At 39.2% G+C, this 27464-nt stretch overlaps 1 long non-coding RNA gene and 1 pseudogene across 2 annotated transcripts in view; one reads left to right on the top strand and one right to left on the bottom strand.

The window, feature by feature from the left end:
* The window catches only part of LOC309667246, a 29781-nt gene extending 17767 nt beyond the window's left edge, over nt 1-12014 (top strand). Inside the window, exon 2 of the long non-coding RNA XR_014267657.1 lies at nt 7723-12014. This is a non-coding gene — a long non-coding RNA (uncharacterized lncRNA). The remainder of the gene's footprint in view (nt 1-7722) is intronic.
* Nucleotides 12015-18060: 6046 nt separating this feature from the next.
* On the bottom strand, nt 18061-27249 carry LOC309666712 (calmodulin-binding transcription activator 1 pseudogene; annotated as a pseudogene). The gene is made up of 2 exons: nt 27228-27249; nt 18061-21754 (listed from the first exon to the last, which is right to left on the bottom strand). The product of its transcript is annotated as a calmodulin-binding transcription activator 1 pseudogene (transcript).
* Between the last annotated feature and the right edge of the window lie 215 nt (nt 27250-27464).

Genomic DNA, 27464 nt, shown 5'->3' with positions numbered 1-27464 from the left:
CTCAAAGAGAAAGTCTGGAGTGGTTCTACATTTTTTTAAGGTTTTGTACAAGTGTCTAGAATATTTTGGGTCTTAAAAAGTAGATGTTAAATAGTAATTGTTGTTGTTATTCTTTTTAAATAATTTAGGATTCATCCCTTAGTGACTTAATAAGGCTCTTTGATTAGGGAGTCTTTGAATGAGGTACACGCTGGCTGGTAGATCGTCTATGAGCTTGGGAGGCTTTGAAAGGCTCATTCATCAAAGCCAGCAGCTTTGGCAAACTCTGAGCTACAGCTTTAATTAGCATTATGTTGCTTTCTTCAGTTTGGATTTTGCATAAGTTAAAGCAGCCAGGGAAATATTTTACTAAAATCCACCTGCTCACTCAGCATCAGCTACCCCTTCGGTTTTCCATAAATAGCTCAGAATGAAGAGTTGACACTTTACTTGTTTCCGTACTCACAGCTTGGGTGCCTCAGTTGAACATATGGAAAAGTAGAGCTTACGACTCTTCTTGAGCCAGGGAAGTGGGTACCTGAGGCTGTTTTCTTAGTACCCTCCTCGATCCCCATTTGGCTCTCAGGTTTGGAGCTGGACTTGTATTAAGTCAGAGCTCTAGCTGGCTTTGATGTTGCCCTGACATGATCTTTTTTCTTTTCTCTGGATATGCTTAAAAAACCATCTCTCTCATAAGTCACTCTCAGAACTGCCTAGATCTTTTACTTAGGCACCTGTGTCAATCTGTCTTCAGTTAAGTATAGGTGATAAATAATTTGGGTCTATCATTAAGCCAAGTTCTATAAACATAGTATTGAAATAGGATAAAAACTATTCTGATAACACAGTGTATTCTGTATTTTGCAGTTGGTCTCCCCTATTGGTGATATATTCTTCACCCACTTCCATTCAAATAGTCTGTGAGATTTGAGAGTTTCTCTCTAGTACTGGAGGGAAGAGGAAGAGGCATATGGATGGAGGTGTGCCGGTTGTGACGGTGCTAGCAATTCACTATGACAGGAAATAGTTTAATGCTTCACGGCAGTTTGGGTGGATTCTCTTTGTCCTCCATGGTTTCTGGAAATGGATCCCTGACTGTACAGGGACCCCTATAGGTTGCAAAGTTTATTGATCCCCTTAGAACCAATTGAGCACATTCAATGCCTTTCAGGATAAAAAGGAAAATAGATTCCTGCCTTCCACATTCCATCTTCTTTTCTCCAGTATAACTGGAGCAGACAGAACAGGAGCGTGTTCACCTTAATTAAGCAAGGGTGTGCTGAACACGGAGACGCGCCTCCCAGTTAACCTGCAGTGGAGGACTCATTGCCCAGCTGTCTGCTGAGAGCCTCCAGCTGCCCCTTCAGGGTTTGCCTCCGCTTCCGGGAGTGGCCTCTCTCACGGGCCCCACTGGTCAAGATGGCGGTATAAAGGCCTGGAGAGTTTGGCCTGATGTGGTTCAACTCTCATGGGCAATATTTGCTCCTGAGGTCCCCATCGAGTTGGCTGAGGCTTCATCATGCCTGCATCACAGCCAGTTCCCTCCAGTGGATAGGACTTCTTTCCTCTCCCTTCCACAGACGTGGCTCCTTAATAATTCCCTGTATGCCAAACTCTGTCTCAGCATCTGCTTTTGGACAATGCAACCTGCAACACAAAGCAAAGCTCCTTCCGTGCTAGTCAAGCGCGTATGCTAAGCACAGCTATTCAAGAGTGGAAGCCCAGGTGGGGAAAGGGGTAGAGCACCTGGAAGGGCCATAAAATTGTGGATTCCTGTGACACTGAAAACTGAACATGTGGGTCCTTTGAGTTCATCGAGTCCAGATTTTCTAAAATTGTCTTCTAAGGAAGATATTAAGGAGCACTGCTTGTGACAGAGGTCCCATGGTGCAAACATTTGGGAACTACAGCATACTACGTTTCTCCTTGGAAATTTGTAATTCACGTTAATGAGAACTCCTATTGTAAAGAACATAATTTAACTTTAGCTTAATGACAATTATCCAAATTTATTTGATTTTAGAATGCTTTTATCCCCATGAAACAACCATTAGCAGTCCACAGCACTAGTGTTCTTTTGATAGCCCTTTGGGAAGCTTTGATGGAGACATATGTAGAAATTGAGTCCCACATAAACAAAGTAACTCCCAAAGGCTACAGAATTATTCTTGGCAGAATCAGGACTAGAACTTAGGCCCCCTGAGCTTTTCCCAGTAGTTTACCTGTGAGGTCCAGCTGCCTCTCTCATGTAAGCTTAAAATGATAATTTTTTTTTTTTTTGGTCTCATTTTCAACTGAGGCTCAAAGGCTATAAGAGTAAACTACTCCTGCATTCTAAAATACAGTGTCAGACCTCTGAGCAAGACTCACAGATGGTGAGGCTGACCACAGGTATCCAGCTCTCACCAAGACACTGAAGTTGGAAATTGGAGCGTTGTCTTGAGAGACTGGTGCAATGAGGGGGGGTTACCCCTCCCTTCAAGTAAAGTGACAGTGGCTTCCAGAGACCACCCCAAGGGCTGGGTCGCATCTCCTGCCAAAGGGAGGCTGGAAATCAGCCTGGGGCTGCAGATCAGAAGGCTGTGGTTTAGGAAATAACAACAATCCCACCAGTGATGGGACAAAGGGGGACATTTTCCATGGTGGGCTTGAGAGACAGCCAACCTGGAGTCCTCAAACAGGACTTGGCACAAGAGGGCTGCCTGGAGGGGAGATCAAAACAGAAGAATTGTGCAGGTGGATTACTGAGAGTCAGAGCCAAAGGGGAGTTTTAAGAAGCTAGTCAGAAGGCACCTCCCACACGGGGGACTGCGGGTGCCACCTCGGTGATGGGGGCTCTCCCAGAGCTCATAGTGGTCTGTTCCTGAGACCACGTTGGTTTTAAACATCTGCATGGCCTGGGGAGCTAATGCTAGCTCATTGTAGGAAGGAAGGGTCTCCTCCCCCTTATCTACCTTCCTTTCTCTTCCAAATAACCAGAGCTAGCTAGAAAGTGTGAGCAGCCCCCCAAGGCCCCTCTCTTACGCAGCGTGATGCCTGAGACAGCCACTAGCTGGAAGGTGCTAGATGCTAGGAGATGCTTGTTTGGAGCATTAAAAGCTAATATTACATTGTAGCTCATCTATTATTTACTTAATGGTGACTCTTCTTATGCCTTGAAGTTACTGGAAGCCTTTTCTTCTCTAGGAGAAAGGCCTTGACACCTGCCCAGGATTTCATTTCAAGGAGGGGGTGGGGCACGGGTATGCATAGAAGGGAGCTGACAACAGATTTGCAGAAGCAGGACTGAGAAAGGAAAAGTCGCTGTATGAATCCACAGGGTAGTGGTTAAAAGTAGAGACTGTGGAGGCAGACCACCTGAGTTTGCATCCTACACTTAAATCCTCTCTGCCTCCATTTCCTTACCTATAAAATGGGAATAATAGTAGAACCTACCTCATAAAGTTATTATGAGAATTAAATTGGTTGACACATAACAAACACATAGAACAGTACCAGACACCATGATAAGTGCTTTATAAATATTGGCTATTGTGGGTCTAGCACTCAGGTTACCTGTTATATAAGCATGTACGAGGGTCCCAAGGATGACCATTCCAGTAAGCCAAAAAGTAAGTGAATTTCCTCCCCTGTTGGACTAGGAAAGGTTGGTCTGTACCCTGTTGTCCATAATAGGCAAGCTTATTATCATTCTATTGATAGTTCTGCAGATTTCCTTTCTCTCTAGGAAAACATATGACATATCTATGTCCAGCTAGGGGTGTAGACACCGGCATAACTCCCTACCAAACACTGAAAATGCTGTTTTATTTTAAAATAAATAGCACTTTACTTTAAAATAAAACAGCATTTTAAATTTTATGCTCCCCTTGCACCAGGGCTAAATTTTGACTTTATCTGCACATCAGCAGGAGGCGCTGTCCCTGAGGAAATCCAGTAGAGCTGGCATGTGTCATTCAGCATTCAAGACACTGTGCTCTAAAGTGAATGTTTAGCATCACTTGAATAAGATTTCTGGTCTGTTTTGTTGATTCTCATGGTCTGTGAATTCCAGTGTCAGCTAATAGGAAATCTTTTTCGCTTCCTTGCCCGTGACTTCAATCTGTATGCTTACAAATGAGGAGGGAGTGGAAACTTAGATTTTTTTCTCATCTCTTGGAAATGAGATGTCTGAGGTTTGGAATCTGTCTAGTGGTTTCCAAGTACTCAAAGCAGAATTTAAAACAGGAAATTTAAAGAGATTTGACATTTAATTTCTATGAGTCATGTCACTTGTTCTTAACTATGACCTACACATTTAGCATTTAAAATCAACATCCATCTGCACCACATGCAATTGAGTTAAGTAATAGCCACATATGAACAAGAAGGTCAAGGATGTATATTTTTTTTCATTCTGTGTTCCCAGTTTGCTTGTCTCTGTTTTGTATTTACTTATTCTCTTATCATACAAACAATCTGAAACATGATTTTTCAGTACTAGGAAAGTGACTGAGATTTCACTACGATGACATATGATTAAATTATTATAAATACAGAGCAGATATTACCTTGCCAATGTGGGACACGCAGATACACACATAAATTAACTGGAGGTGTGTAGTTTGGGCTTCTTATGTATCTTTATCTCTGTGACAAATTTGAGTTAAGAAAAATCTAACTGAAGTTAATGACTTGTTCATTTGATTCCTCATATTGACCTTTGAAACAAAGACCCAGATTGAGTGACTTTAGTTAGTTCTGTTTTCCCAAGATTGCTGTTACTTCACTGGGAACCTCTGAAGGAGGTTTTGCCTGGATAGGTTTATGTCTGAAAGAGTGCTTCAGCCAACTTTCATCTGGAATGACTGGGCCACCCTACAAGGTTAATTTTCTGGCAGTTTCTTTCACATTCCCATGCAGTTATTGGAAGGAGCAACTTGTCCACAGTTCTGGATGTGGCAGGAGAGTGCTTGCAATATAGTGGTGACTGAGCATTCAATGCCTCTTAGTATTAATTTCATAAAATGTAGTGGACAGTGGACTCCTACACACAAAGGGAAAACATGAGAATATGTGTTTCCTTTAATGTGAATTCAAGGAAAAATGTTTTCTAAAACTCCATATCTCTTATACACATTGAATATTAAAATCCATGAGCAAAGCTCTTACCCATCATACATAGTCTAGATAGGAAAGAGACCCCAAGCAAGCTACTGATTTCATAAGAAACAACCATTGGTCTCATGCAATTTAACATATCATAATTGTAGCTGAACTAAGTAGCAGACCTACCTGGCATAAAATATAGTACATTTAGCCTGTTTTTGGTAATAGGTCTCTATAAACTTTCTGGACACGTCTCAACCAGGAATGGAGCTAATTGGTGAGTCAGTTGCTGAGGGTTCTAATGCACCACTTAAGGGGGAGTTAAGTCAGATAGGACTGTTGCTAGCCCCAGGAGTTGAACCCTCAGCCAGGTGACTGGAAGAAATTTGCTCTGTAAGGCTTGGTAGGATTTAAGTCAGTCCAATTAAACTTCTGAATTAGATTGTACATCTACAAGAGGCCAGAGATAGTAGTAGAAACCCAAGGCCCTGTGGAGTAGGAATACACTACTTTTCCATTATTGTCTGGTAAACTCTTCACAAAGGCTAGGGAGACCAAACCAAGAGCTTCATAATGACCCATTAAGGGCAAGAGGGTAGAAGCAGGTTTAGAGAACAAGGAAGATTCTCTTTACTTTGGAGGATAACTGAAAATTCACTTGTGTTATTTCTTTGTTTCATCTTCTCTTTCCCCCTTCTTCTCATTCATTTCCTGTCTCCTGTGGATAGGTACAGTGCAATGAACATTTGTGGTAATAGACCCCATGTAAATACTACGGTTGCCATACCATTTGATGTCCGATATTATTTTAAGTAGAGTCCCAGGTCATTGCTGAGGATTTACTTGGCATTTTTAGAGGATTCTCTAGCATTTTAGTTTAATTACTAACAGACAACAAAACAGCAAAAATTCTGAGTGATGGCATATGTGTAGAGGTAATTATAAAAGTGAGAAAGATTTATTCCTTAACACTTTAATGTGGTTTACTTTAATCTTAGTTATAGCAACTCCTAAAGAGTTTTCTTCACTTGAGAGTAGTTATTGGCAACTCATTAACAACCCACTTAAGATATTAAAAAGGGTCAGTGATCAAAATATGTCCACCTCATTCCAGTTGTGAATTAAGTGAAAAATACTCATCCAATTTTGGTGAATTTTTCATTATTACCTGATTTCTTCAGATGGACCCTGAGTGCAGTGGTGGTAACATTTATCCAGTTAACAAGTGGTAAAAAGAGCTGTATACATGGTAAAAAGAGGACTACATTTATGTACATCAGAAGTGCCATCCTGGGTCAGACTATATGCGTGGCTAGGCAGGTGCCTGACAGTTGAGTCTAGAACAATGCTGTGAGCGGCCTCACGTGAGAGGTAGGACAATGTGATTGAGAGCATAGTGACCTTGATCTAGGCAGACGCCTTGGGGAAAACTTCCAAGCCATTGGGATTTTATGAATTAGGGTCTGAGTTTGAGTTGGAGAGGTGGTACAGGCCGTGATGTTTTGCACAGGCCTAACTTTCTTCATATGAAGGTCTTCTATTTCAGATTTTGATGTCATTTCCAAATCAGGCTGTCCCACTGTCACAGAGATACTGTCGCCGCATTGAAAGGAGAAGCCATTTATTACCAACTTCCAATTGTGTCCTGTTCCTAGACTACATTGACTGTACTAGGCTATGAGTTAATGTTCTATTGTATATGTTCTATTGTATTTTATATCAAAGGACTTATTTATTAAATGAAAACATTGAAAATATACAGAAATTTATAATTTCATATTTTCAGTATAATGGTAGCCTTGTAAAAAAATGAAAGTAGCTTGGCCTCTGTTTTATATATATGTGTGTATATATATATATATATATATATATATATATATATATATATATATGGTATGTAATTTACAATCTACTTAAAAGTGGTTAATTAGCATTTTTATTTTTTTATTTTTTATTTTTTTTATTTTTATTTTTTAAATTTTATTTATTTATTTATTTTTGGCTGCGTTGGGTCTTGCTGTGCGCAGGCTTTCTCTAGTTGCAGTGAGTAGGGGCTACTTTTCGTTGCAGTGCGTGGGCTTCTCATTGCAGTGGTTTCTCTTGTTGAGGAGCACGGGCTCTAGGCACACGTGCTTCAGTAGTTGTGGCTCGCAGGCTCTAGAGCACAGGCTCAGTAGTTGTGGCTCACAGGCTTAGTTGCTCCGCGGCATGTGGGATCTTCCCGGACCAGGACTCAAACTCATGTCCCCTGCATTGGCAGGTGGATTCTTAACCACTGCGCCACCAGGGAAGTCCCAATTAGCATTTTTAAAATGCTAGTTAGGAGTCCATACCCCAGAGGTAGCTAGTTAATATTGTTATCTAAATCTGCACCAGTGTGTTTTGTTATTTAGCCAAAGGGATGTTATAAATAATTATTCACTGAAGAAATGAGTAATGTTTAAGGTGTATGGTTGGCTAGAAAGATTGTACAGGCATCTTTATCCTTTTATGAAAAAACAAACAAACAAATCAAGGACCCAGCAAACATCCTGCAAATGCAGCCGCATAAAATGTTTGCGTGATGCCTTAGCTCTAGAACTCCTTTTGGTCATTTGTGACTCCTGTAATGGAGGACTAAAAGGCTTATTGATCCTGTCTTCAAAATATTGTTAGATCTGGGGCTTCCCTGGTGGCACAGTGATTAAGAATCCGCCTGTCAATGCAAGGGACACGGGTTTGAGCCCTGTTCCGGGAAGATCCCACATGCTGCGGAGCAACTAAGCCCGTGTGCCACAACTACTGAGCCTGCGCTCTAGAGCCTGCGAACCACAACTACTGAAGCCCGTGTGCCACAACTACTGAAGCCTGTGCCTAGAGCCCGTGCTCCGCAACAAGAGAAGCCATGGCAATGCGAAGCCCTCACACTGCAACGAAGAGTAGCCCCTGCTCGCTGCAACTAGAGACAGCCCGCACACAGCAACAGAAGACCCAATGCAGCCAAAAAATAAATAAATAAATAAAATAAATCTATTAAAAAAAATATTGTTAGATCTGCTTTGTAGTTTCCTATGGGATGCTTTTTAGAGTCAAGAGTTGTGTTAGCTGGGGCTGTTATAACAAAACACCACAGACTGGGTGATTCAAACAGCAGACACTTATTTCTCACAGTTCTGGAAGCCGGGAAGTCTGAGGTCAGGGTGGCCGCATGGTTGGGTTCTGGTGGGAACCGTGTTCTTGACTTGATGGCTGCCTTCTTGCTGTAGCCTCATAGGATGTAAAGAGAGAGAAGGAAAGCTCTGGTGTCTTTCCCTTCTTATGAGGGTACTAATCCTGTCATGCAGATCCACCTGTGGATCATTTAAACCTAATTACCTCCCAAACCCCACCTCCAAATACCATCCTATTGAGGGTAAGGGCTTCAACTATGAATCTGGGGGGAACACAAACATTCAGTCCATAACAGGGTTACTTTGAGAAAAGAGTTTACTAAGCTTAAAAGAACAGGTTGTATGACTGTTTCCGTACCTGCTTGTAAAACGATGTTTGTATGTGTGGCACAATTTATTCTGACTTGTTTTCATTTAACATACAGTCTGGCAGCCACGTGGTGGGGAGGAAATGTAGAGTTCTCAGTTCTCCAATTGTTGCTGTCAACCTTGGAGGGCCCTGCTCTGGTGTAACAACTCCGTTCTGTATCTTTCATTAACCTTTCAAACTGGAGAAGCAGGCCTTCTCAACTGGATTATATTTTTTTCCATCAACAAACTCAAACCATGTAAATATGTGAAATCAAATTAGTGAACTGTGTAGGTAAAGAGCCTCAAACATGGCGTTGAGATATTTCTTCCTGCAAAGCAATCATTCTTTTTTTTAAAATTATTGAAGTATAGTTGATTTACAATGTTGTGCTAGTTTCTGGTGTACAGCAAAGTGATTCATATATATATATACACACATATATATGTACATATATATTCTTTTTCGTATTCTTTTCCATTATGGTTTGTTACAGGATATTGAATATAGTTCTCTGTGCTATACAATAGAACCTTGTTGTTTATCCATTTTATACATAATTGTTTGCATCTGCTAGTCCCAAACTCCCAATCCAACCCTCCGCCCGTACAATCATTCTTTATTACTCTGAGTCCTGAACCACAGGGATGGTTCAAGATAACCACAACAGAGAGTTGTCAGGCATTGAAAACTGTCCTCAGTGATGTGCAGAAGGAATGGGGACAATCAATTGATTATTTAATTATCAGTGACTCAGATTCTTCCAGGGATGAACCGTAGAAGTCTATTGAATTTTCACGTTCGTAGTCTGGAAGTCAGAAAGACATTCTTTAGTGTAAGTACTGCTGTGCCCATAAGAAACAAATTATTTGAAGTTTATCTTTATCTTATTTTTCTTATTTATTGAGACATTCCGTAGGTCTTATTTCCAGGCTTGTGATTTTAAAAGTGTGACCATTTTGAATCTCTTTGCAGGGGTGACAATGTGTTTTTTTAGAACAATTTTGGATACCTTGTTGATACTATTGACTCAGGGATGAGGTACTTGGAATGTGGAGTTTGAAGTAGAAATTCAAAACGTGAAGAAAGGAACAAATAAATAGGAGTTTCAAGGCACAGATTGGTGATGAATTACTCTGATATGCCTTAGGGCCTTGCTTATGCTAGATTAAGAGCCTTGTCTTTTAAAATCACTGTATATGTGGAAATGAGTTTAGTAACGTGCACAGTTAAGAAATTTGTACATTCTTAAACAACAAGGTCCTACTGTACAGCACAGGGAACTATACTGAAAATCCTGTGATAAACCATAATGGAAAAGAATATATATATATATATGTATGACTGAATCACTTTGCTGTACAGCAGAAATTAACACAACATTGTAAATCAACTATACGTCAATAAATTTAAAAAAAAGAGCTTTGTACATTTTCATTTGATCAGTGTTTGAAAAGAATATCTTAAACTGCCCTGAGGCATTTGATCAGCCAGGCAGGATTTTGCCTAACAAAAAACAGGTTCCATTTTCCACACTGGATGTTTACTTATATGTCCAGAGACCCTATTCATCAGTATGGAAATGAGGTCCACCGACTTTAGAACCCAAAGTGTCCTCTGGAGTCTTTCATGTGGATGAATTTTGAGGGCAATTCATCAGACCCCAGCCATGAACGAGGTCTTATGGAATATAAGTTTCATTGCCAAGGATTCTATGATTAAACTCTCGAGTTTCTTCAAAAGCTTAGCACAGATTTTTTTTTTAAATTAATTAATTAATTTACTTATGGCTGTGTTGGGTCTTCGTTTCTGTGCGAGGGCTTTCTCTAGTTGTGGCAAGCAGGGGTCACTCTTCATCGCAGTGCGCGGGCCTCTCACTATCGTGGCCTCTCTTGTTGCGGAGCACAGACTCCAGACGCGCAGGCTCAGTAGTTGTGGCTTAGGGGCCCAGTTGCTCCGCGGCATGTGGGATCTTCCCAAACCAGGGCTCGAACCCGTGTCCCCTGCATTGGCAGGCAGATTCTCAACCACTGCGCCACCAGGGAAGCCCCAGCACAGATTATTTTTTATCTCTACTTTGTTTCCTAATGTCTCCTGATTAGGTGTAGAATATTGGTGTTTGTTATTGTTATTTGATGTAATATCTTTGATCTATCTCCTTCAAACGACAATTGAAAGTAGAAATCTTCCTAACTTTTTCCAAAGTGAAGACCAAAAAGGCTATCAGATGAGCACATATTTTAAAATCGAGTGCTCCTCATGTTCAAGGCACTGTGCTATCTGCTCTAAACAACCAAAGACATATTGCTTTTTGCTTTTAAATCTCCTGATTGCATCCTTTGCTCTCTGATTATGAAATATTCTCTCAGAATTTCTTTTCTTTGAAATTTTAAACATGCATTTTCATTCTTTGCTAGGTTGTCCTTGAATTCCTTCTTTTGGTTTCTGCATAATTTCTGGTGTGTGCCTTAATTTCTAGTTTGAATTTGCTTCTTCTCCTCTCTTTACCCATCTTTCCATTTTAAAAAGATACTTTCTTATCTCTGATCCTCCTCCACCCCGACCCCACCCCGACTCCCAGGTCTGGTTATTTTGTCCCTTGGTCCATATTTATTCCAGGACTTTGGGAAGTTGTATTAGGTTATCTCCAGGCTTCTTGCCTACTAACTTTGCCTTTCAGTCTCTTAAAAATTCTCCGTTATTATTACCTGACCTATTATTACTTCTTCTTCAATGTCACATAGCTTTTTCAGATCAGTTGTATTTTCCAGTTCAAGATTAATTTTGTCATGTACAGAACCACCCACAGAGAGTCTGTAGTTCCTTATTTGTCCAGCAAGTTATTTCTGCAACATTTCTGTTTTTTTCTTGCGTACAATCCATTATTAGTACCCCCCCTTTTTTTTTAATGTATCTGTATCCTTCCTTTAGAATTCCTGACTCTACCAAATTCCATTGGCTGTCTTCATTTCTTAAAGTCTCCAAGATGCTGTCTTTGTCAGCTTGGGCTGCTATAACAGAATACCATAGACAAGGTGGCTTAAACAACAGACATTTATTTCTCACCGTTCTAGAGGCTGGGAAATCTAAGATCAAGGTGCTGGCAGATTCAGTGTCTGGTGAGGACCTCTTCCTGGTTTGCAGATGGCTGCCTTCTTGCTGTACCCTCACATGGCACAGAGAAGGCTCTGGTCTCTTCTCCTTCTTATGAGGGCATTACTCCCAGCCTGGGGACTCCACCTTTATGACCTCATCTAAACCTAATTATCTCCTAAATGTTCCACCTCCAAATACCATCACATTGAGGATGCAAAGTGAGGATTTAGGGCTTCAACCTATGAATTTTAGGGGGATAGAAACATTCAGTCCATCCCAGATGCCCATTATTTCAAAGCCCTTGTTTCTTTCCACAGAAAGCTTTAGGAATACACACACACACACACTTTTTTTTTTTTTTTTTTCATGTAATGTCTGAAACATTTATATTAACATATTTCCATACAAATAACCCAATGAAAGTTTAGTATTAGTTGTTTTGTTTGTTTTTTTATACTGCAGGTTCTTATTAGGCATCAATTTTATACATATCAGTGTATACATGTCAATCCCAATCGCCCAATTCAGCACACCACCATCCCCACCTCACCGCAGTTTTCCCCCCTTGGTGTCCATATGTCCATTCTCTACATCTGTGTCTCAACTTCTGCCCTGCAAACTGGCTCATCTGTATCATTTTTCTAGGTTACACATACATGCATTAATGTATGATATTTGTTTTTCTCTTTCTGACTTACTTCACTCTGTATGATAGTCTCTAGATCCATCCACGTCTCAACAAATGACTCAATTTCGTTCCCTTTTATGGCTGAGTAATATTCCATTGTATATATGTACCACATCTTCTTTATCCATTCGTCTGTTGATGGGCATTTAGGTTGCTTCCATGACCTGGCTATTGTAAATAGTGCTGCAATGAACATTCGGGTGCATGTGTCTTTTTGAATTACGGTTTTCTCTGGGTATATGCCCAGTAGTGGGATTGCTGGGTCATATGGTAATTCTATTTTTAGTTTTTTAAGGAACCTCCATATTGCTCTCCAGAGTGGCTGTATCAATTTACATTCCCACCAACAGTGCAAGAGGGTTCCCTTTTCTCCACACCCTCTCCAGCATTTGTTGTTTGTAGATTTTCTGATGATCCCCATTCTAACAGGAGTGAGGTGATACCTCATTGTAGTTTTGATTTGCATTTCTCTAATAATTAGTGATGTTGAGCAGCTTTTCATGTGCTTCGTGGCCGTCTGTATGTCTTCTTTGGAGAAATGTCTATTTAGGTCTTCTGCCCATTTTTGGATTGGGGTGTTTGTTTCTTTGATATTGAGCTGAATGAGCTGTTTATATATTTTGGAGATTAATCCTTTGTCCGTTGATTCATTTGCAAATATTTTCTCCCATTCTGAGGGTTGTCTTTTCGTCTTGTTTATGGTTTCCTTTGCTGTGCAAAAGCTTTGAAGTTTCATTAGGTCCCACTTGTTTATTTTTGTTTTTATTTCCATTACTCTAGGAGGTGGATCAAAAAAGATCTTGCTGTGATTTATGTCAAAGAGTGTTCTTCCTATGTTTTCCTCTAAGAGTTTTATAGTGTCCAGTCTTATATTTAGGTCTCTAATCCATTTTGAGTTTATTTTTGTGTATGGTGTTAGGGAGTATTCTAATTTCATTCTTTTACATGTAGCTGTCCAGTTTTCCCAGCACCACTTATTGAAGAGACTGTCTTTTCTCCATTGTATATCTTTGCCTCCTTTGTCATAGATTAGTTGACCATAGGTGCGTGGGTTAATCTCTGGGCTTTCTATCTTGTTCCATTGATCTATGTTTCTGTTTTTGTGCCAGTACCATATTGTCTTGATTACTGTAGCTTTGTAGTATAGTCTGAAGTCAGGGAGTCTGATTCCTCCAGCTCCATTTTTTTGCCTCAAGACTGCTTTGGCTATTCGGGGTCTTTTGTGTCTCCATACAAATTTTAAGATGATTTGTTCTAGCTCCGTAAAAAATGCCATTGGTAATTTGATAGGGATTGCATTGAATCTGTAGATTGCTTTGGGTAGTATACTCATTTTCACAATGTTGATTCTTCCAATCCAAGAACATGGTATATCTCTCCATCTGTTGGTATCATCTTTAATTTCTTCCATCAGTGTCTTATAGTTTTCTGCATACAGGTCTTTTGTCTCCCTAGGTAGGTTTATTCCTAGGTATTTTATTCTTTTTGTTGCAATGGTAAATGGGAGTGTTTCCATAATTTCTCTTTCAGATTTTTCATCATTAGTGTATAGGAATGCAAGAGATTTCTGTGCATTAATTTTGTATCCTGCAACTTTACCATATTCATTAATTAGCTCTAGCAGTTTTCTGGTGTCAGTTTTAGGATTCTCTATGTATAGTATCATGTCATCCGCAAACAGTGACAGTTTTACTTCCTCTTTTCCAATTTGTATTCCTTTTATTTCTTTTTCTTCTCTGATTGCCGTGGCTAGGACTTCCAGAACTATGTTGAATAATAGTGGTGAGAGTGGACATCCTTGTCTTGTTCCTGATCTTAGAGGAAATGCTTTCAGTTTTTCACCATTGAGAATGATGTTTGCTGTGGGTTTGTCATATATGGCCTTTATTATGTTGAGGTAGGTTCCCTCTATGCCCACTTTCTGGAGAGTTTTTATCATAAATGGGTGTTGAATTTTGTCAAAAGCTTTTTCTGCATCTATTGAGATGATCATATGGTTTTTATTCTTCAGTTTGTTAATATGGTGTATCACATTGATTGATTTGCGTATATTGAAGAATCCTTGCATCCCTGGGATAAATCCCACTTGATCGTGGTGTATGATCCTTTTAATGTGTTGTTGGATTCTGTTTGCTAGTATTTTGTTGAGGATTTTTGCATCTATATTCATCAGTGATATTGGTCTGTAATTTTCTTTTTTTGTAGTGTGTTTGTCTGGTTTTGGTATCAGGGTGATGGTGGCCTCATAGAATGAGTTTGGGAGTGTTCCTTCCTCTGCAATTTTTTGGAAGAGTTTGAGAAGGATGGGTGTTAGCTCTTCTCTAAATGTTTGATAGAATTCACCTGTGAAGCCATCTGGTCCTGGACTTTTGTTTGTTGGAAGATTTTTAATCACAGTTTCAATTTCATTACTTGTGATTGGTCTGTTCATATTTTCTGTTTCTTCCTGATTCAGTCTTGGAAGGTTATACCTTTCTAAGAATTTGTCCATTTCTTCCAGGTTGTCCATTTTATTGGCATAGAGTTGCTTATAGTAGTCTCTTAGGATGTTTTGTATTTCTGTGGTGTCTGTTGTAACTTCTCCTTTTTCATTTCTGATTTTATTGATTTGAGTCCTCTCCCTCTTTTTCTTGATGAGTCTGGCTAATGGCTTATCAATTTTGTTTATCTTCTCAAAGAACCAACTTTTAGTTTTATTGATCTTTGCTATTGTTTTCTTTGTTTCTATCTCATTTATTTCTGCTCTGATCTTTATGATTTCTTTCCTTCTGCTAACTTTGGGTTTTGTTTGTTCTTCTTTCTCTAGTTTCTTTAGGTGTAAGGTTAGAGTGTTTACTTGAGATTTTTCTTGTTTCTTTAGGTAGGCTTGTATAGCTATAAACTTCCCTCTTAGAACCGCTTTTGCTGCATCCCATAGGTTTTGGGTCGTCGTGTTTTCATTGTCATTTGTCTTTAGGTATTTTTTTATTTCCTCTTTGATTTCTTCAGTGATCTTTTGGTTATTTAGTAACGTATTGTTTAGCCTCCATGTGTTTGTCTTTTTTACGTTTTTTTCCCTGTAATTCATTTCTAATCTCATAGCGTTATGGTCAGAAAAGATGCTTGGTATGATTTCAATTTTCTTAAATTTACTGAGGCTTGATTTGTGACCCAAGATGTGATCTATCCTGGAGAATGTTCCGTGCGCACTTGAGAAGAATGTGTAATCTGCTGTTTTTGGATGGAATGTCCTATATATATCAATTAAATCTATCTGGTCTATTGTGTCATTTAAAACTTCTGTTTCCTTATTTATTTTCATTTTGGATGATCTGTCCATTGGTGTAAGTGAAGTGTTAAAGTCCCCCACTATTATTGTGTTACTGTCGATTTCCTCTTTTATAGCTGTTAGCAGTTGCCTTATGTATTGAGGTGCTCCTATGTTGGGTGCATATATATTTATAATTGTTATATCTTCTTCTTGGATTGATCCCTGGATCATTATGTAGTGTCCTTCCTTGTCTCTTGTAACATTCTTTATTTTAAAGTCTATTTTATCTGATATGAGTATAGCTACTCCAGCTTTCTTTTGATTTCCATTTGCATGGAATATCTTTTTCCATCCCCTAACTTTCAGTCTGTATGTGTCCCTAGGTCTAAAGTGGGTCTCTTGTAGACAGCATATATATGGGTCCTGTTTTTGTATCCATTCAGCCAGTCTATGTCTTTTGGTTGGGGCGTTTAATCCATTCACGTTTAAGGTAATTATCGATATGTATGTTCCTATGACCATTTTCTTAATTGTTTTGGGTTTGTTTTTGTAGGTCCTTTTCTTCTCTTGTGTTTCCCACTTAGAGAAGTTCCTTTAGCATTTGTTGTAGAGCTGGTTTGGTGGTGCTGAATTCTCTTAGCTTTTGCTTGTCTGTAAAGCTTTTGATTTCTCCATCAAATCTAAATGAGATCCTTGCCGGGTAGAGTAATCTTGGTTGTAGGTTCTTCCCTTTCATCACTTTAAGTATATCATGCCACTCCCTTCTGGCTTGCAGAGTTTCTGCTGAGAAATCAGCTGTTAACCTTATGGGAGTTCCCTTGTATGTTATTTGTCGTTTTTCCCTTGCTGCTTTCAATAATTTTTCTTTGTCTTTAATTTTTGCCACTTTGATTACTATGTGTCTCGGCGTGTTTCTCCTTGGGTTTATTCTGTATGGGACTCTCTGCGCTTCCTGGACTTGGGTGGCTATCTCCTTTCCCATGTTAGGGAAGTTTTCGACTATAATCTCTTCAAATATTTTCTCTGGTCCTTTCTCTCTCTCTTCTCCTTCTGGGACCCCTATAATGCGAATGTTGTTGCGTTTAATGTTGTCCCAGAGGTCTCTTAGGCTGTCTTCATTTCTTTTCATTCTTTTTTCTTTAGTCTGTTCCGCAGCAGTGAATTCCACCATTCTGTCTTCCAGGTCACTTATCCGTTCTTCTGCCTCAGTTATTCTGCTATTGATTCCTTCTAGTGTAGTTTTCATTTCAGTTATTGTATTGGTCATCTCTGTTTGTTTGTTCTTTAATTCTTCTAGGTCTTTGTTAATCATTTCTTGCATCTTCTCAATCTTTGCCTCCATTCTTATTCCGAGGTCCTGGATGATCTTCACTATCATTATTCTGAATTATTTCTCTGGAAGGTTGCCTATCTCCACTTCATTTAGTTGTTTTTCTGGGGTTTTTTCTTGTTCCTTCATCTGGTATATAGCCCTCTGCCTTTTCATCTTCTCTATCTTTCTGTAACTGTGGTTTTTGGTCCGCAGGCTGCAGGATTGTAGTTTTTCTTGCTTCTGCTCTCTGCCCTCTGGTGGTTGAGGCTATCTAAGAGGCTTGATGGTAGGCTCTGATGGTGGGTAGAGCTGACTGTTGCTGTGGCGGTCAGAGCTCAGTAAAACCTTAATCCACTTGACTGTTGATGGGTGGGGCTGGGTTCCCTCTCTGTTGCTGTGGCGGTCAGAGCTCAGTAAAACCTTAATCCACTTGACTGTTGACGGGTGGGGCTGGGTTCCCTCCCTGTTGGTTGTTTTGCCTGAGGCAACCCAACACTGGAGCCTACCCGTGCTCTTTGGTGGGGTTAATGGCAGACTCTGGGAGGGCTCACGGCAAGGAGAACTTCCCAGAACCTCGGCTGCCAGTGTCCTTATCCCCCCGGTGAAACAGAGCCACCACTCACCTCTGCAGGAGACCCCCCAACACCAGCAGGTAGGTCTGGTTCAGTCTCCCCCAGGGTCACTGCTCCTTCCCCTGGGTCCCGATGCACACATTACTTTGTGTGTGCCCTCCAAGAGTGGGGTCTCTGTTTCCCCCAGTCCTGTCAAAGTCCTGCAATCAATTCCCACTAGGCTTCAAAGTCTGATTCTCTAGGAATTCCTTCTCCCGTTGCCGGACCCCCAGGTTGGGAAGCCTGACGTGGGGCTCAGAACCTTCACTCCAGTGGGTGGACTTCTGTGGTATAAATGTTCGCCAGTCTGTGAGTCACCCACCCAGCAGTTATGGGATTTGATTTTACTCTGATTGCGCCCCTCCTACCGTCTCACTGTGGCTTCTCCTCTGTCCTTGGATGTGGGGTATCCTCCTTGGTGAAGTCCAGGTTCTTCCTGTCAATGATTGTCCAGCAGCCAGTTTTGATTCTGGTGCTCTCGCAAGAGGGAGTGAGAGCACGTCCTTCTACTCCGCCATCTTGGTTAATCTCCCACACACTTTTTTAAAAAAGAAAAATATATAAAGAAAAACAATCTAATTATGATGATCATTAAATTGGGAAAGATCATATGCCATATAAATTTTTAAGATAGAAAATGGTTTAAAACTGATATCTTTTGCTCATCATTGCTAATTATTAGAGAAATGCAAACCAGAACAATGAGATGTCACCTCCCACCTGTCAGAATGGCTACTATCAAAAAGTCTACAAATAACAAATGTAGGAGAGGATGTGGAGAAAAGGGAACCCTTGTACACTGTTGGTGGGAATGTAAATTGTTGCAGCCACTATGGAAAACAGTATGGAGTTTCCTCAAGAAAACTGAAAATAGAACTACCATATGATCCAGCAATTCCACTCCTGGGTATATATATGGAAAAAACAAAAACACTAATTTGAAAAGATCCATGCACCCCAAGTTCGTAGCAGCATTATTTACAATAGCCAAGACATGGAAGCAACCCAGGTGCTCAACAACAGATGAATGGATAAAGAAGATGCGGTGCACATATATTTCTCAGCCATAAAAAAGAATGAAATTCTGCCATTTGCAACAGTATGGATGGACCTAGATAATACTGTGCTTAGTGAAATAAGTCAAAGAAAGACAAATACTGTATATCACTTATATGTGAAATCTAAAAAATAACACAGATGTGTAAGCAAAACAGAAACAGACTCACAGATATAGAAAACAAACTTGTGGTTACCAAAGGGAAGGGAGAAGGGTGGAGGGACAAATTAGGGGTATGGGATTAAGAGATACAAACTACTACATATAAAATAGATAAGCAACGAGGATATATTACACAGCACAGGGATTTACAGCTGTTATCTTGTAATAACTTACAATGGAGTATAATCTGTAAAAATGCTGAATCACTATGCTGTACACCTGAAAATAATATAATATTCTAAATCAACTATACTTCAATGTTAAAAATTAAATAAATAAAATAAAAATAAGACATATTTGATCAGTAGATCTTTGGAAGTAAAGAGATAATTGCAGTGTATGTCTGTGTGCTAATTCTATTAGGATCACTCTGTAACATAGATGTAATCAAAATTGTTCTGTCTGTGCAATGAAATAAATTATTTATTCTCTGATGGACACAGTTATAAAGACTCACAGAGTTTTCTCTGTAATATTTGAAACACAAACCAGAGTAAAGGGGAGGTCAGAGGCTGTTGGTGAATTTACATATTGTTGCTGTGTTTATTTCCTAAGGGAACACTAATAATTTGGCGGGGAAACAGAAAGAAGAAACCCTTTTATTCTCCTCCATGCATAGTCAAATGGAACGTCTTTGTTTTCTTCAAAGACCTCATGTATTCATACTCGAAGATATGAAGTTATGAAGAAGACTGATCCTTCCATTGTTTAAAAATAGTAGAAATGATGGTGCAAAACTTAATGTTTTCTGGTGTTGATTTTACAAACTTTTAGAAAAATAATAAATAAAAGGGAAATATATTCTCTTTGGTGATATTTCTAACAGCATATGTTTTAGTTTGAAATAATGTATTTCAGCTTCATAAGGAATAACAACATAAATAACCAACATATATATTAGAAAGTAAATCCTCGAGTATTTCTCCTGAACCAAATTACTTTCTGAGAAAATTCTATTTTCTAAAATAGAGACTGACTCCTTCAATGAACGGCTCTGTCCCTGTTTCCTGTCACTAGGAATAGGCAGTCCTGTAAGGTGATGGTGGTATTCTAATACTGACATTTAATGAGTGAAAGATAAACACTTTTAATGAGGTTTGCAAACTCTTAATTTCGGTGATTTTTGTCTACATAATGTTCTGCCAACAAATCAATTCAATCAACAATATCAATAAAATCAGCAAAGATAGGCGAATCTCATTGAGCTCACATTCATTCACTCAGTAAATTTTTATTGAATTTCTACTATGTGCTAGATAACTGTTCTAATCACAATAAACCAGAAAAGCCTCCTTGACCTCAAGAAGCGTAGATTCTAGGAGGGGAGACAGACAAAGATAAATAAATATGTAACTAGATACATATCTAAGTACCTAGAAGAATGACTAACATATAATAGGCATTCAGTAGCTTTTACAAAAATGGTTTTTATTGATGTATAATAAAATTTACATAAAGTTTGGTAGGCAGCATGATTTCCCCCTACAAATGTCCAAGCTCTAATCCCTGGAACCTATGAATGTTACCTGACAAGGGGAAGTAAGGTTGTAGATGGGTTTAAGATTGCTAATAAACTGACTTTAGGGTAAGGAAATTATCCTGGATCATCTGAATGTACCCAAAGTAATCACAATGGTCCTTCAAATGCAGAAGAGGGAGGCAGTGTCAGAGCAAGGCCGTGTGAGAAAGGCGTGAATGGCTATAGCTGGCTTTGAAGATGAAAGGGAAGCACAAACCAAGGAATGTGGGCAGCTTCTAGCAGTTGGAGGGGGCAAGAAAATGGATTCTCCCTTAGAGCCTCCAGAAGGAACCAGCCCTGCTGACACCTTGATTTTAACACAGTGATACCTATTTTGGACTTCTGATGTCCAGAATTATAAAATAATAAATTTGTTTTAAGCCACTAAGCTTGTAGTAATTTGTTGCAGCAGTGAAAGGAAACTAATACAAACAGTGAAATGTACATGTCTTAAGCATATAGATTGACAAGTCTTAACAAATATCTTCATTCATGCAACCAACCAAGTTATGGATATTTCCATCGCCAAGAAATTTCCCTCATTGGTTCGTTCTAGTCAAACCATTCTCCCCCAAACAGAGGGAATCACTCTTCTAGTTTCTATCACATTAAATTACTTTAGCCTGTTCTTGAGCTTCATATAAATGGAATCATAAAGTATGCATTCTTTTGTGTCCGGCTTCTTTCAACACACTGGTTTTGAGTTTCATCTGAGTTGAGTCTACCAGTAGTTCAATCCCTTTTTTTGCATAGTAGTGTTGCATTGTAAGCACACAGCCAGGTCAGATCGGGGCCATGCCCAGAACTGACAGGAATATCACTTCTGTCATAATTCATTGGTCAAAGCCTTAACAGAACCTATCCAGATTCAAAGGGATGGAGAAACAACTCTGCGTCCGTTTTGTTTTTCTTTTAATTTTTAAAACTGAAATTAATTGTAATACAGAAAATGAACACAGCATTTTGCAAATGTATTGCTCAAAGGGTTATCTCTATTCGAGGAAATCAGCATGTTACACTTTGAGAGATGAAATGTTCCAGCTCGCGCACCAAAATCAAAAAATGAAATGAAATTAAAAAATGAAGTGGTTACCAAGGTAATGCAGGTTAGGGGATCAAAGGTGAAAGGTCACACATTATTAAAAAGAAATCCAAAAGCCCAGCTGCGTCATGATCTCTCATTAGTGTTCCAAAGATGCCTCTCTTTGGGTAAACTTGAACATTTCGGCAGACATTCAAGCAGCTTTTTCAGTAAAAAGATTTTTACATGACTACCATCGCTGTTCCCATGATCATCTTCTATAGGTGGCAAGGTGTTGAGAACACAGTAGGTGCTATTTCTGCAGAATTCACTTTGGGAAACGCTCCTCCGGCTTGTTTTCGGCAGCCGTTTCCCCTCTCCCTCCGCAGCTTTCTGCTCCTCAGGACTGGCCCCGAGCACGCGCTTCGTACTGCCGCTGCCACCCACGACTCCTGACCTGAGTGGCAAAGGCCCTGTTATGGACCAAACTGGGTCCCTTCAAATTCGTATGTTAAAGTCCAAGCCCCCAGTACCTCAGAATGTGACTCTATATGGAGATAGGGCCTTTAAAGAGGTGATTAAGGTAAAGTGCGATCTTGTGGGTGTGTCCTAAGGCCATATAAGTAGTACCCTTATAAGAAGAGGTTAGGACAGGGACACACACAGAGGAAAAAGACCACGTGAAGACACTGGGAGAAGACAGCCTCTACAAGCCAAGGAAAGAGGCCTCAGAAGGAAACTCTGCTGGCATGGTGATCTTGAACTTCTAGCCACCAGAACCATGAGGAAGTAAGTTTCCGTTGTATAAGCCACCTGGTCTGTGGTATTAGCTATAGTAGGCTTGGAAAATGAATACAGACCCATGCAGAAGATGGGAAATATTATTGTGGCAATATATGGGAAGTACAGTCTGCTACAGTTAGGCCTAAGCCCTCTGTCTTCTGTTAGTTTTCCATTTGTCCCATCTGTTTTTAATGTTCTATTCCTCCCCACTCCTCCCAACCTTTCTTGCCTTCTTTCGGCTTAATTATTTTTTTACAGTTCCACTTTTCCTCCTTTTTAAGCTCTGAATCTTTGTATTCTTTTTGTGGTTGCTCCAGGGATTATGTTTTGCATCCTTATTTTATCACAGCCCACTTAGAATCAACATTGTACCACTTTAACACTTAAAGACTTGTTAACAGTATAATTCTTTTGTGCTCTTGTCACATATTTTTCTTCTGTATATATTATAAACATTATCCTTTAAAGAAACTAGGAAAAAAAGAAAGTAGACTCATATTTACCTATGGACTTAACATTTCTGGAGTTCTTTATTTCTTCTTGTGGATTTGACTTTTTATGTAGCTTTTCCCTTCAATCTAAAGAACTTCCTTTAGCGTTTCTTGAAATAAGTGTCTGGTCGCAAAAAAGTTCCCTGGAAAAAAACCCTTTATTTTATTCTCATTTTTGAAGCATATTTTCACCGGATATAGAATTATAACCTGACAGGTTTTTAAAATTTTCTTTTGCTATGGGTTGATTTGTGTGTCTCTCCATCCCCCCCACAAATTCCTTTGTTGAAGTCCTAACCCTCAGTTCCTTAGAATGTGACCTTATTTGGAGATAGGGTCTTCACAGAGGTAATCAAGTTAAATTCAGTCATTAGGGAAGCCTAATCCAATATAATTGGCGTCCTTAGAAAAAGAGGAAGTGTGGATACAGAGACATGCATAGAGGGAAGATAATGTGAAGAGGCACAGGGGAAAGGCAGTCATCTGCAAGCCAAAAATAGACACCTGGAATAGACCTCCCCTCACAGTCCTCAGAAGGAACCAACCCTGTCAAGGAATCAACCAACTCCTGATTTTGAACTTCTAGCTTCTAGAACTGTGAGACAATAAATTTCTGTAGTTTAAGTTATCCAGTCTATGATACTTTGTTATGGCAGCCATAGCAAACTAATACACGTCTCATCACTTTAAGGATTTTGTTCCATTTTCTTGTGGTTTCCAAATCTTTTCTAATGAGAAGTTAGTTGTTATTCTTATAATTATTTCCCTATATGTTATGTTTCTTTTTTTCCCCTCTGGATGCTTTTAAGATTTTATTTTAATCTTTGATTTTCAGTAGTTTGAATTTATGGGGCTCGGTGTAGTTGTTTTTGTATTTATCCTGTTTGGGGGTTATCTGAACTTCTTGGATCTATGAATTAAGTTTTTCATCAAATTTGGATACATTTCTTCCATTACTTCTTAAAATATTTTTCTCTGCCTCATTCTTTCTCTCCTTTCCCTGGACTTCAGTCATCCAAGGAAATGATATTGTTCCACAAATTACTGAGGCTCTGTTCATTTTTTTTCAATATTTTTTCTTTCTGTTCTTAAATTTGGATAACTTCCATTCATCTGTTTTCAGCTTCACTGACTTTTCTGCCAAGTAAAATCTGACTTTAATCCAGCAAATTTTTAATTTCAGATATTGTCTCTTTTAGGTTTAGGATTTCCATTTAGTTATTTTTTATATTTTCAGTTTCTCTGCTGAGATTCTCCATCCATTTATTCATTCATTGTCCATCTTTTCTTGAACAAATATACAATAGCTTTTAAGACTCTTTATCTGCTAAATCCAACATCTGGATCATCTTGAGGTCTGTAGCTATTGCCAGCTTTTTTTGTGAATGTGGGTCACCTTTTCCTGCCCCCCTTTCTTTTTGCACGTCTAGTGATTTGTATTATGTGCTGGATATTTTGGGTAATAAATTGTGAGGAGTCAGAATCATATTAAGTTTTATTCTGGCAAGCAGGTCAACTTACTGGTGAATCCTCTTGACCCTGTCTGGATTGGTTTTAGGCTTTATTGAGCCAGATATATTTTGCTTTTGTCCTTTGTCCTAGGTTATGACTGTTATTCTCGGGAGTGTTACTTACTCCTAAGGCATGGCCTTTCTGGGTCGTACTTGAATGTCCAGTGCTCAGCAAGGTCTCTCAACTCTGGCGTGGCTGGACTCCATCCCCTCCCAGAACAGCTTGGTAGTATCTCCGTTCAGCCCTCTGCCACCCAGTACTTGCTCTCTGCTACACCCTTGGAGTCTTATGTTGCTTATGGTCTGTCCAGCACTCAGGCAAGTACCCCGGGGTACTCACCACAAAGATAACTGGGAACCCCTCTGTACTGATTTCTCTTAGCTCTACCATGGTATGTGCATTCCAGCCACCTCAACAGCCTCAAAGTACTCTGTCTCCTCAGATCACTGAGATCATTATTCTCCTCTCAGGTTCCACATTTCTGGGTGGTCAGGAAAGTGCCCCAAGGAAGAAAACTGCAGTGAATGTGTAGCTCACTTTGTGTTTCCTGTCTTTCAAGCATCAAACGAGTGCTATTGTCCAATACCTGAAAAAAATTTTTCCACTTATTATTTGCCCAGGTTTATAGTTGTTTTTGGTGAGAGAATAATTCCAATACCACTTACTCCATCATGGCCCAAAGTGGAAGTCCAATACTCAAAACATTTTTATGCATAAATGAATGAATTTGACTTTGCCTTCCTAGTGTTCAGTATAAAGCCTGGCACAATTGGAGCTTAATATACGTTTGTTGGATAAATTTCTAAGATTTCAAAGAAAATCTACCCTCAAACTCCATTATTGGTCCACTATAAATGTGGAAGATAGGAGTAGAAGAAGGTACTAAATGTTAATATGGAAATTTTTTTTTTCTAATTTTAGTTAGCTTGTACTTCATGCAAATGGAAATATTTCTGTATCCAGAACTGTTTTATTGGTAAACTCTCTAGAGGAGATTGAGGAACATTGACACAATGCAGATTACTTTCTTGGTGGAAAGAAAATTGACATCTATAGTAGACTTGGCTGGGAAGAAACAACCATGTTGTTGAGATCAGAAGAAATACACACAGCTTTCTGGGGGAATAAGAAAGGGTGTCTTGTCAAGAGACTCATATCTTGTTTGATTGAAGATGTCATCATCAGCTTTCCGAGAAGCTATATAAAGAGGGCAACGCTCTCTCCTTTTTAGCAATTTTCACCTTGTTTTCTGAGGGATTTTTTTTTGTGGTTTCACACCAGGCCCAGCTGGGTCTAAACAAAATCAGCTGGAGGAATCCTTCTGCACCTGGGTCCTGCAGGTCCATTCTGTGTCACCAACTAGGGTGGGAGCGGCCAGCATCAAGCTTATTCCTCAGTGGAAGTTCTGCCACTTTGAATAGCATGGTGACACCTCAGCTTTATGCTAATGGAATAAAATATTCATTGCTTCAAGTTTCCATAATGACAAAGCATTCACTTTTCTTGTTTTCAAACTGGGAATCCTTCTAGAATATCTATTAGGGGAGTCCACTGTGAGTCACTGTCACAGCTTAGATGCCCACTCTTTTCTTTTAACCCTTCTACTCCAATTCTCTGCACATCACATGTAGATACAAATCTTTGTTCTTGTTTCCTAGAGGAACAAAGAGGCAGAAGAGTTAAAAATTGCTAATAAATCATGTGACCATCTGTAGTACAAATTTTATTGAAAAACGAACTAGAATTCTGCAGCTCTCCCTAGCTCCCTGAGTCCTGACACTTCCTCCTTCAGAGAATTAATTTGATTCAAGACTCTGGAAAGCAAGAAGATGAATTAGATATTAATAAGACTGATTTATGCAAAGGAAGCCACAACAATGAATATATTGTGCATTATGCAAAGCAGAGGCAGTGCGCTTCAGAATGAGAGTCACTTGAAATCTTAATTACAGGTTATATATTGAAGTACACAGCAATGACAATGTCCTGCATTAAACATTTAACCTCAGAGATATCAAATAAAAATGCAGTTTTAAAAGAATTTTTTTAAAGCAATTAAAAAAATCACAGCACCTAAATTGTTATGAATTTATATGTATTTCTTGACTTAAACATGACAAGATGACACGTGATAGAGGACAGTTGAGCACGTTTGACATGTGCCTTTCTGCTCCACAACACACCTTATATGCCTAATGAGGATGTAACTTTCTCTATTATAATACGGCTCACATCCTACTGGGGAATGAGGCAGCCATTAATGCACAGCTGTTGGCTTCTGTGTAATAGATATGGAACAAAACAGCCTCTATTTAGCTGTTGCCTTTTTGTGAAACAGCAGTGAAATTTCCTACAATAATAATAATGATAATAATCTCTTACAGTTACTCAGTGATTTACAGTATACAAAGCGTTTGAACATTTAGAATAACAATGGCTACCATTTATTCACTGTGTTTTAGGCACTTTCTTAAATGCATCACATCTACTTGGTTGGTTTAACTCTTACAGCAACTCTGTGAGGTAGCCATTGTTTTTCCCATTTTCCAGATGAGAAACTGAATGCTGAGAGATGAAGCAACTTAACTAAGATCATGTAACTTGTAAGAGGTCAGAGTTGAGATCTGTGTGACTGCAAAGTCAGTTGTCAAACACTGTGTTGTCTTGCCTTGTTTGATGTCACAAATACATTCTAATATTAAATACTTATAGCTGCTCCCTGCCATGCTCCCAAAGTGTTACAATTTGAAAAATAATGTATTTACATAAAAGGAAAAAAAATGGAAAAAGCTGTTGCCTGGCTAATTTTTTTCTCTTCATTTGCTTAATTTTCTTCCATATCTTCTACACCCCATACACTATCACCTCAGACAGAGCCCACCATTCTTTAGCTTGTCCCCTGCTGTCTTTTAGCCTGGAAATCTTCCTGGCTGCTCAGTCATGAGACAGCTATGTTCAATAGTGGACTCTGTTCTTCCATCATAAATATTCCACTGTGTGCATGTTTGCATGCTTGTGTGTGTGTGTGTGTGTGTGTGTATGTGAGTGAGGGGATGTAGCAGAGAGCAATTAGATCCATCCAGAGCCAAGTTTAACATGCTCACACACAAAGGCAGCAATCTGTTTTTCTGTTGCAATAGTGGTGGCTCCTCTGCACTACCTTTGAGGCTTTGCTGAGTCATGCCTGGATATTATTCATATTCACTCACTCATTCATTCAATCACTGAAAAATATTTGAGCATCTACTCTATGCCAGGCTCTGTATTAGATGCTGAGAATACAGTTAAAAATACAGATACATTATTCCTTGCCCTCATGAAACTTATAGTCCAGCTGGGAAAATAGATAATACCCATTACAACAGAGTGTGGAGAAGGAGGTTTTCAAAATGGGAAG

Source organism: Balaenoptera physalus (assembly GCF_965194825.1).
Source record: "Balaenoptera physalus genome assembly, chromosome: 9".
Lineage (NCBI taxonomy): Eukaryota > Metazoa > Chordata > Mammalia > Artiodactyla > Balaenopteridae > Balaenoptera > Balaenoptera physalus.
Note: the sequence above shows the minus strand (reverse complement) of the source record. Positions and strands in the feature narration are given on the sequence as shown.